Genomic DNA, 11,113 nt, shown 5'->3' on the forward strand with positions numbered 1-11,113 from the left:
AAAATACTGGGCTTGAGAGATGCTTGCACTGAAATAAATCAAGCCCGATTCAGAAAAACATGCACCCGAAAATACTCAAGGCCAGAAGAGAGGCAAGATCGGAGGCACACGAAAGAAGCTTCGCAGGAAAAAAAAAAAAACACCACATTGTACGTCGACGCAACCCCATACAAAGAACAATACAGAGCGGTAGCCAGCGTGGTTGATCACCAGTTTAGGGAAATCAGCTGTGCCTCGATCAAGAGCAACAACATTCTCGAGGCTGAGGAAGCGGCAATCGCTCTCGCTATCACCCACCAGGGAGAGGAGGCTACTGCACAAATAATTACAAACTCGCATGAAGCATGTAGAAGGTATAGAAGTGGACGCATATCCACTGTGGCTATCCGCATACTCAAGGCAAGAAAAATCACCTTTTCGAGATGCTTCATAACGTGGACACTAGGCCAAGAGACTGTCAAAGGTAACCAAGACGCCAATGCCCGAGTATGCCAACCGGGAGGCGCACAACGACGGGGAACTGGACGCAGTCACTAGACGCTATGGAGCCGTCCTTGAACAATTAAGGAAGATCTACCCACCTCCCCACGAAGACCTTAATACAGAGCAGTCGGTTGCCTGGAGACAGCTACAGACTAAAACATTCCCCAACCTGCGCAAGACGGCAAAGGCCACTGGGGCCCTGGACTGAGGGCCCCACCAACGCCGGGAGAATTCTCTTTGTCAAAATAAAGTTTTTCATTCATTCATTCACGTCAGAATTAAAGAAAAAACTGATTGATTTATAGGAAGGGAAAGGCGCGGTAACTGTCTCACTTGTTTTCTGTGGACACCTCAACCGCGCCGTAAGGGAAGGGAGGAAGGTGGGAGTGAAAGTGAAAAGAGAGAAAAAGGAGCCGTAGTGGAGGGCTCCGGAGTAATTTCGATCACCTGGGGATCTTTAACGTGCGCTGACATCGCACAGCACACGGCCGCCTCTTCGTTTCGCCTCCATCGAAACGCAGCCGCCGAGGTCGGGTTCGAACCCTGGTACTCCGGCGAAGTAGTCGGGCGTCTTACCACTGCACCACCCCGGCGGGGCTTAAAGAATTAGATTGTCTCTAAGATATCCTTTAAGAGGAGAATGGAGAAAGCCTCTTATTCCTCTCCTTTCATTTGCCTCTCGTCGTTTGCCTCTTATCGGCGTTCATCGCAGTGCTACACATAATTATAATTGGTTTACAGGAAGGAAAGGCGCTGTATCTATCACAATTTCTCCTTCGCGTGGCGTTCCTTGGCACGCATTGAAGTGTCAGATTGCCGATGGCAGGAGCGCTAGACAAGAACTAATCTCGGGGAATCTCGCAGAATATGACAGATCTCTCCCCCCCCCCCCCCCCCAAAAAAAAAAAAAAAAATGTGTGGCGCACTGGGAGCACCTCCATGTGCCGGCCCCGCCGGGGTGGTGCAGTGGTAAGACGCCCGACCACTGTGCCGGAGTATCCGGGTTCGAACCCGACCTCGGCGGCTGCGTTTCGATGGAGGCGAAATGAAGAGGCGTCCGTGTGCTGTGCGATGTCAGCGCACGTTAAAGATCCCCAGGTGGTCGAAATTACCCCGTAGCCCTCCACTACGGCTCCTCTTTCTCTCTTTCCACTTTCACTCCCACCTTCCTCCCTTCTCTTACGGCGCGATTTAGGTGTCCACAGAGCAATTTCCCTTCCTGTGAAATAATTATTATAATTGATTTGTGGGGGTTAACGTCCCAAAGCAACTCAGGCTATGAGAGACGCCGTAGTGGAGGACTCCAGAAATTTCGACCACCTGGGGTTCTTTAACGTGCACTGACATCGCACAGCACACGGGCGCCTTGCTTTTCGCCGCAATCGAAAAGCTGCCGCCGAGGCCGGGATTCGATCCCGCGTCCTTGGGAACAGTAGTCGAGCGCCGTAACCACTGCGCCACCCCGGCGGGGTCAATTATTATATATAAGCATGCTGGTGCAAGTAAGTATTGGCGACTGCTGGCGGTAAAATACTTGGCGAGAAGGCCATCATGTAGACACAGAGAAGACAAAGTGCGATGAAAAGATTTAGGGATCATGCTGCTGGCAGTTTGAAGAAAGTCGATTACCTAGCGAATCTCGGGATCGTTGTGTTGGTTATCGGCAAAGTTGGCTGAATTGATTGCATTCAGAAATGCGTCGTCATCACCACTTGCGTCCGAAGCTGGTTACACAGGAGCACGCGACAATGCTTACGACCTAACTTGTAGGTTACAGTGATATACTCTTGAAGTCGTAGGCTGCATCTTGCGAGACGTATAGAAGGGTCTTTGACGGTTGTGAGCCAACTAAACGCGTACTGGTAGGTCACCACTTTGAATGATCTGCCATATAGGCATGGTCGAAACTTCGAAATAGACCAAACGAAAGCTGAAGCATTCCTTTTCAGTGGTAGAGTAGGGTTCCTCGGCCTTGGACCAAACCCGACTAGCGTAGGCGATCACACGTTGTTGGCTGTTCTCTGCCATGCCCAAACCGACATTGCTAGCATCGGTGTGCAGTTCGGTATTATGCGGTTTCATTGAAATGTGCCAGAACTGGAGATGACTGCAGGTGACGTTGAAGCTCTTGAAATGCTTGCATTTGCGTTTCTCCCCACGTGTAAGGCATATCCACTTCAGTAAGAAGTGTAAGGGGGGGGGGGGGGGCGGATATTTTGAGAAATTTCTCAAGAAACGCCGGTAATACGAACATAATCCAGGAAAGCGGCAAACTTCTTTCTGGTCCCGCGGTGTCGGAAGATTGGCTATGACAACTATGGCTAGTGCGGACGCCGTGTAGTGCGGACGCGTGTTCCATCGCTCCTCCGATTGTACGTGGCTACCGGAAACGGACGGACTGGCGACAGCGGGAGCTTCCGAAGCGTCAAATAGATGAGTTCTTTCTTTTATTAACTTTATTTCTTTTTCAGCTAGTTAGGTTAGATGCAGCCTAAAGAATAGATTTTAGCTCTTGGTCCTAGCGGCCTGGTTTTTCGTGCCGGCAGCTAGGTTTTCTTGGCGTTCATTGTTTAGCTATCTTGTTTAGATAAATATTTTTCTTTCTAGGCTATTGGCATTCGCAGATTTGTCTTTTAACGCGTGTTTGCTAGTCGTTTCTTGTGTCTTCTTTTGGCAATTTGTATATTCTAAGAATTCGTAACAGTTATAGTTCAGTCGATGAGCGCTTAAGATGTGCAATCAAAAGAAGGTAAAGTGTACTCAGTGTGAGGCGCAGGTTAATCTCAAAGAAACGCGTTTTGATTCTGTAGGTGAAGCGGAAGGCAGCGACTTTTTGTCTCGATGTTGCGTACTGAATGCACGTCTAGATAGATTTGATCAAGAAAGGGGCAGTTTAGTGTCTCGTGTGGAGGAATTAGGAAATGAAGTACGTTTGCTAAAGACGGAAAATCAGAAACTGCTTGGACAGCTTACTCAGATTGAAAAGAAAGGGGCCGACTTTGTCCTTGGAATCAACAAGGACGAACATTCCAATGCGGGCCACGTGGCTGGGGCCAGCACTGGCATGGAAGGCATAAGCAAAGTAGGTCAGGCGGATCCGAACCGTCAGAGTTATTTAGAAGCAGCTAAGACGCCGGAAAAAAAAAAAGGAAGAAGTAAGGAAGAATGAAAATCCCAGAGATAAGGACACAGATAACCGAAAACAGGAGCCAACAGTTGGGAGAGGGATAGAGAAGGCCCAGGTGCTTATCGCCGGAGATTCTAACATGAACAGGTGCAAGCGAGATATCTTGGAACGTGTAAGGGGTGATAAGAGAGTGTTGGTTGGAGCCTTTCCAGGGAGAACAATGAGGGCTGTACTAAAAGAGAGTAAAAATAGGCTGTTGAAGGATTCCGCAGAGCGCAGTATGGTAATAGTAGCCGCGGGTCTAAACGATGTCCTAAATGGTGACGCTGCAGGAGTGGTGGAAAGTTTAGCTAAGGGAGTTGACGAGATCAGGGAGATAGCACAGCAGACGCAGATAGTTGTATGCACAGTACCAGAGGTGCTAGGATTGAACGGAAAGATGGAAAAGGACATGGTGACAGTTAATCAGGACATAAGAAAGTTAAGCCTGGAGAAGCGTTTCGAAGTGGTTGAGGTAAACAGGGAGGTAAATAAAGCAGGTTTTGGTAGGGCTTTTAAGCGAGATGGCATTCATTTTAACAGAAGGGTCGGAGCAGAGATCGGCTGGCGCTTGGCAGGCAGGGCTGTAGCTTTTTTAAGGGGTCCGCGAGGACTCCGTGCACAGAGGTAGTTAGAAGTGAAGCAGAAGAAAGTGTAATAATGGAGGCTGAGCCCCCAAAAATGGCAAAGAGTAGGTCGAGAAAGAAAAGTACAAAAAAGAATTTTAACACTAGGATCAGCTATATAAACATGCAAGGAGGTAGAAAAAGAGCGAAATGGCTAGAGATAGAACAGCAGTTGAAGGATGACAAAATAGGTGTGTACGCTCTTTGCGAGACTCATCTCAGGGATCTAGAAGATCCGCCGTTTATAGAAGGCTACGTCTGGGAAGGGTGCAACAGAACGAGAACGGAAAGAAAGGGCGGAGGGGTAGGTATGTTGATACACCAGGGAACAAATTGGCAAAGAATCAAATCATCTTGTAAAGAACATATCTGGGTTTCAGGAACTATTGCCGGCATAAGGACATGGCTAGGGGTAGTTTATTTAGGAACAGGACATCAATGCAGGCAAGAAAACAGGGATCTTGTTGAATGTCTCAGTGACGATATAAGCCAGTTTGGAAACGGGGCCTATATTATTCTGCTGGGGGACATGAACGGCCACATCGACGATCTGGATGGATACACGGATTGTAACGGGAAGCTAATGCTAGATTTCTGCGAGCGACACGATCTAGTTATAGTAAATACAGAAACAAAATGTGAAGGCCAAATCACGTGGGAATTCCGCAACAGGCAGACGACCATTGACTATTGTCTAAAGTCGCAGGAAATTTATAGCAAGGTCACAAAAATGGAAATAGACGAAGAAGGGGAGTGTAGTCTGGGAAGTGATCATAAACGTATTAGTCTGCAGATGGGGCCCTTGATGAAAAGAGAAATGGAACTTAGACAAAACGTAAACGCAAAATTAAACGACGATCAAATAGCGCAGATAGCAGCAGACATAGAAGAAGCAATAGAGAAAAGCCCCATGGAAGACTGGGATTATGAACAGGTAGAACTACTCATAAGGAGTAAAATTCAGGAGGTTAAAGTAGCAAACCGCTGGAATGGAAAGAGGAAGCCACGGAGCTGGTGGAATAAGGAAATCAGGGAAGCTATTGAACAACGACGGGCTGCTTCAAGGGAACACCGAATGGCAAAGAAAGCACAGGCTCCTCACGAGGAAATCGACCAAAAATGGGAATCATATCGACAAAAGAAACTTCAAGTGCAGGCCCTCGTCCAAAGTAAAATAAGACAGTCCACCGATCGCTGGATGGCTGATATACACGATGCCTCTAGAGGCGGAGCAAGAAAATTCTGGAACCATATAAGCTGGCTAGGGAAGAAGAATCAAAGAAAGCAAGATCGGATTCAAGATAACGAGGGAAATTGCTTAAAGGGAGACAACGCAGTGAACTACATTACATCAGTTATAGCCGAGTCATTTAAAAACGACGATAGGGTAATCTCCGCAAATCAGGAAGCAACACAAGGTAGCAGAATACAAAGCACCTTAGAACTGACCAGCCTAAACTGGAAAAAGGCAGAAAAAAAATATTCCTAAAAACACATCTACAGGAATAGATGGAATTCCGATCAAGCTGATTAATGAACTCGGTCCAAAAAGTAAGGAAACGTTGTTAAAAGCTTTGGAAACAGTCATAGCGAATAAGCGAATTCCGGACAGCTGGCGGCAGAGTAAAGTGAATTTGATTTATAAAGGGAAAGGAGAAAGGATGCACATAAAATCCTACAGGCCGATTACCATAACATCTGTAATGTACAGGTTAGCCATGCAGGCGGTGAAATTAAAGGTGCAAGCATGGGTTGAAAGTAACAAGATACTCGGAGAACTTCAGAACGGCTTTAGAAATGGTAGGCGCTTAGATGATTGCCTGTTCGTGCTTACCCAATGCATCGAAATATCTAGAGTGGAAAATAGACCTTTGTATTTGGCCTTCCTGGACATAAACGGGGCGTACGACAACGTAAGCAGGGAACTCCTGTGGAACATATTAAAAGAAGAAGGTAGCGGTTATGAGATAATAGAGTTCCTACAGGAAATATACCGGGATAACAAAGTAGAAATTACGTGGGAAGGGATAAGAAGTACGGAGGATGTCAAAGTATGCAAAGGATTAAGACAAGGCTGTCCTCTATCACCGGTGCCGTTCATGCTTTATATGATAAACCTGGAACGGAGGATACAAGACAGTAACCTAGGTTTTAACCTGTCATACAGATTAGGTGGAAAGGCGGTAGAGCAGCGCCTCCCCGGTTTGATGTATGCAGACGATATTGTGCTGCTAGCTGAGAGTCTGGAAGAATTGCAAACTCTAGTTAAGTATTGCGGAGACGAAGGGGACGCTCTAGGCTTCAGTTTCAGCGCAGTTAAGTCGGGTCTGACGATTTTCAACGGCTCAACTGATCAGGGTCTTAAAATTCAAGGCCTTGAAATACCTAGAGTAGCAGAATATAAATATTTGGGGGTATGGGTAAACGAAGGATTGGCATACATTGGAAATCATGAGCAATCACTTAAGGCCAAAGGGCGAAGGAATGCCGGTATAATGAAACATAAGGCATTGTGGGGATACAATAGGTATGAGGTATTGAGGGGTATTTGGAAAGGAATTATGGTGCCCGGACTTACTTTAGGAAATGCGGTTTTGTGCCTAAAATCAGAGGTACAGTCGACATTAGAAACAAATCAGAGATCCGTTGGACGATTAGCACTAGGTGCCCACGGCAGAACTACAAATGAGGCGGTACAGGGAGATATGGGCTGGGCATCTTTCGAAGTACGGGAAGCTCAGAGTAAAATATTATATGAGGAACGCCTGAGGAAATTGGACAGTAACAGATAGGCACCTAAGGTATTTAAATACCTGTACCTAAAAAGCGTTGACTCACAATGGAGGAAAAGAACTAGGAAACTAACTAGTAAGTATGCTAGTAACAAGGACGGAGAAATAAAGAGCATTAAGCAACAGGTGAAAAACACAGAAGGTAAAAATTGGATAAATTCGATGAAAAAAAAAAACAGAGTGTGGAATTATACCGAAAGTGGAAAATGCAGATCAGGAAGGAAGATTTCTTCGATAACTCAAGAGGCAGTGCCCTACTTTTTGAAGCTAGATCAGGGTGCCTTAGAACACGCAGCTTCAAAAAGAAGTTTAACAATGGAGATGACGCATGTGCTGTATGTGGAAACTCCAGTGAAACAATTGACCATATTATACTCGAATGCAATGGTATCCATCCGGAAGTTGATGCAGGCGCAATCACTGTTCCTGAAGCTCTGGGGTTTAGAGATAACAGTGGCCGGGTGAATAAACCGGCGGTGGAAACTATCAAAAAACGGCTGGAAGATTGGTGGCTTAAAAGCAGAGAAGTGACATAATGTTAGTAATGTAGGAGCAAAATTTAATAAATAGAATGATGGTTTAGTTAACCATTCTAAATCAATAATTAAGATATATGGAGAAAAATGAGCATGATAGCTACTTCTACCACCCCGTTTCAAAGGGGACGCTCCTATATTCCATCCATCTATCCCATCCATCCACAACTGTTTTTTTCAAGAACATATGGCCTATAAACTGCAGCTCTTCGTAAGCGAAATCGCATTTCTCGGTTTTCAGAGTGAGGCCTGACGATAGGATGGCTTCTAATACCGCGTCTAAGTGGCGAAGGTTCTCTTCTAAATTCGGGGCAAATACAATCACGTCGTCCAAGTATACCAGACAAGTCGTCCACTTCAGATCTGAAAAAAAAAAAAAAAAACGCTGTCCATGAGTCTCTGAAAGGTTGTGGGTGCTGAGCAAGGACAGTAGGGAATGACTTGGAACTCGTATAACCCATCGAGTGTAATGAGAGCCGTCTTTTCGCGGTCCCTCTCATCTACCTCTATCTGCCAATATCCAGACTTGAGATCAAAGGAAAATAAGTACCTTGTGTTGAGCAGGCGATCTAAGGTGTCGTCTAATCTGGGCAAGGGAAAAACATTTTTTTTTGTAATGTTGTACAGTCGACGATAGTCAACGCAGAAACGGAGCGTGCCGTCTTTGTTTTTCACAAGCACCACAGGTGCAGCCCAGGGGCTTCGGGAAGGTCAAATTACATCATTATCGGGCATTTCTTTGACTTGTACTCTGATGGCAGTACGTTCTTTTGCGGAAACCCGATAAGTCGACCGACGGAGTGGCTAAGAGTTTCGTCTGTAATGACGCGGTGCTTTGCGAGGTGCGTTCGACCGAAGCGTGAGGACCTGGCAAATGAATTAGAATAGCGACTGAGCAAGTTCCGTAGTTTTAGAGCGCAGCTTTTTGGCGCCTGTTCCTGCGTTTCGCGTCGTCGTCGCCGTCGGCGTTGGCGTTGGCCTCGTAGCCAGTCCCGCCCCCCTTTCAGCCTTCCAGTTCAGCCCCCCTCTTCCTCCTTGGCGGCGACCGCGCGTGTTATCTGATTGCCGCGCGCTATCCCCCGTTCGCGGCAGCATATATCCCCAACGCCACCTAGAGGAAATTCTTCCAGGCCGGGGAGCTCCCGTGGCCACGTGACCATACGTAATCGTTGTGGGGCCGTCAACTTCCAACGGTCGTCTTCGGCGCGGCGGCGGCTGCAGTGTCACGTTTGGACGCGCACGTGGTCGCTGAAAAACGTGGTCGTTTCCTCGAATCTTTATTTCTGTGCGTGAACCGGCGACTGACATCGGTGTTTACCGCGTGTTATGTGTGCCGAACAGGGCTGTGCAGAATTATGACCAACTGCGAAATGCCTGGGAAGTGTTGTGTGCCGCAGTGCAATGGCAATTACAAGACAGGCCCCAAAGTGCACGTCTTCTCGTTCCCTAAAGCCGACAAAGCAAGAAAAGCCTGGATACGTGTCATTCCACGCGAGAACCTGGTCGTGTCAGCAATTTCTAGGGTGAGACACTTTTGCTGCTTATTATTTTCCCAGCAAGCTGCTTCTACCCTCTGGGTTGCAAGCTTTGCTTACAACTCCTTTGTGGCACGTAAAGGATAAACGCGTGACGTATTTCTCGCGATGTTAAGTAGCCGTACTTATTGTAGGATATATTTATTTTGTTTAGGTCTGCGAACGCTACTTTAAAGCCAAAGACATCATTCGAGAAGCAAGCTATATTGACCAAGCCACCGGCCGCACAGTTGCCGCGTCACAGTCGCGTTTGCGGCTTCGAACTGAGGCCGTACCGACGGTATTCCCCGATTGGCCATGCTACCTGTCTGGAGAAGGGACTATACGAGAGGACCCAGAGAGCAAGCGAATGCGTTTAGACGCCGCTGCCCTTGAGAAAGGGCTCGCGAAGTCAATTATCACTGCCCAGAATGAAGACGAAGCAGAAAAGCTTTGCGATTTGAAAGCTTTGGCAGACTTCTTTCGAGACAAGCAGCTGACATTTTGGCATGCCATCGAGTGCAATGAACATATCATTTTAGCTCACATTTGTAACGATGAGGCTCCTTGCATTAAATACTTTGTTGTTAAAAAACCAACCTAACCCTGACTGTAAACGTCGTAAAAGTACAAGTGAAGCTGCTCAGTTCCAAAGTGCTAGGTCCTTCGGCGGTCGACAGCAAACGACGGCTGCTGGATTTGTTTGAGGGAGTCGACGATTTTGACAGTGCCGTGAGTTCAAGTTCTGAAAGCTCAGACGTGGACATCTGTGAGACTGTCGCTTCTCTTCTGAGCGAAATATCCGCAGAGCAAGGAGATGATAACTCCCTGACGATTCAACTGCTTACCCAGCAAGTGCAGCTAATGTCAACCAGAAAAGAACGACGGCGCTACTCTGCACACTTCATGGTTTACTGCTGTATACCTTTTAAAATATCGCGTCATACATACAAATACACGTGAAGTCACGGGAGCATCATCATGCCACACCTAAGGACTATTCGATTAATATGTTCATCACTCGAGTCTCGAGGTGAACCCTTAATTAGAGCAGCAAGATGGCACATTCCTCCGCTACATCGCCAAGAAGATATCCGAGTTTAATGGAGTGATTCGAGTAATTGGAGCCAAACACAACCTAAAACACGACGAAAAAGCTCGGTGCATATCGCTCTGAAGAGGTTTAAATGCGACAAATGCAAACGAGATCTTGACAATTGACAAGACTGTCACAGTTTTGCCTGACAATCACATGTACAGTCTTGTCAAGGAAATTGACAGGGAAGGGCTGGTTTACCAATTAATGCCAGCTGTGAATACTGTAGCTCACAATTACGCTGTGGTGGAAGAGTTGTTCAAGCGAGCAGAATTTCTAAATGTCCAAAACCAGCACCAGGTCGCTATGGAACTCACACTCCAACTGCTCAGCGATGAGGAGCCTTCTGACTTCGACGTCCGTGAACACGGATACACGAGGGAGACAGTGCTGAAATATGTGTTGTGGTGCAGGACAAACATCCTCCTCAAAAATTTTCCCCGACGATTGAATGACAAGGTGTCTGACCTGGGCAACAAGAGTAAGAAGCGGAAACTGCAAACTCTGACCTATAAATGAGTAAAACGCCGATGCGTGTACAAAACACACGACTCTCTGCTGTGTTTTAATGCCTGAATTTAGACAGATTACTGCACGCGCAGCCGAAGAAAAAAGTCAGGTGAGCGCTCTGGCAGCCCCGTCCGGCCTACGTCACGCAGGCAGCTCCCTGGCCTTGAGCCAGTCTAGGTGGCGTTGATATCCCCCTCTTTTTGCCTTGCGGCGACGGAGTTCTCGGGTTGCCGAAGCGCCGGCTCGCTATCAGCGGATGGTGCGTGCATCCCAAGCCGAAACGCAGAGCCGTGTCGTATTGACTCCCTAGCGACGTCAGCAGCATCAGTTAGTCGCTGCTATCTCTTCGCCGTGCAACGTTCCTATGAACCACGCGCTGCTTCCCGCAAT

The 11,113-nt window shown here is 47.1% G+C and overlaps 1 pseudogene; it reads left to right on the forward strand.

Annotated features, from left to right (window-relative positions):
- The first annotated feature begins 8,807 nt into the window (after nucleotides 1-8,807).
- LOC146196638 (uncharacterized) lies at nucleotides 8,808-10,294 on the forward strand (annotated as a pseudogene).
- The last annotated feature ends 819 nt before the right edge of the window (nucleotides 10,295-11,113 follow it).

Source organism: Amblyomma maculatum, chromosome 3, assembly GCF_055883805.1.
Source record: "Amblyomma maculatum isolate TAMU_Amacu chromosome 3, ASM5588380v1, whole genome shotgun sequence".
NCBI classification, from domain to species: Eukaryota; Metazoa; Arthropoda; class Arachnida; order Ixodida; family Ixodidae; genus Amblyomma; species Amblyomma maculatum.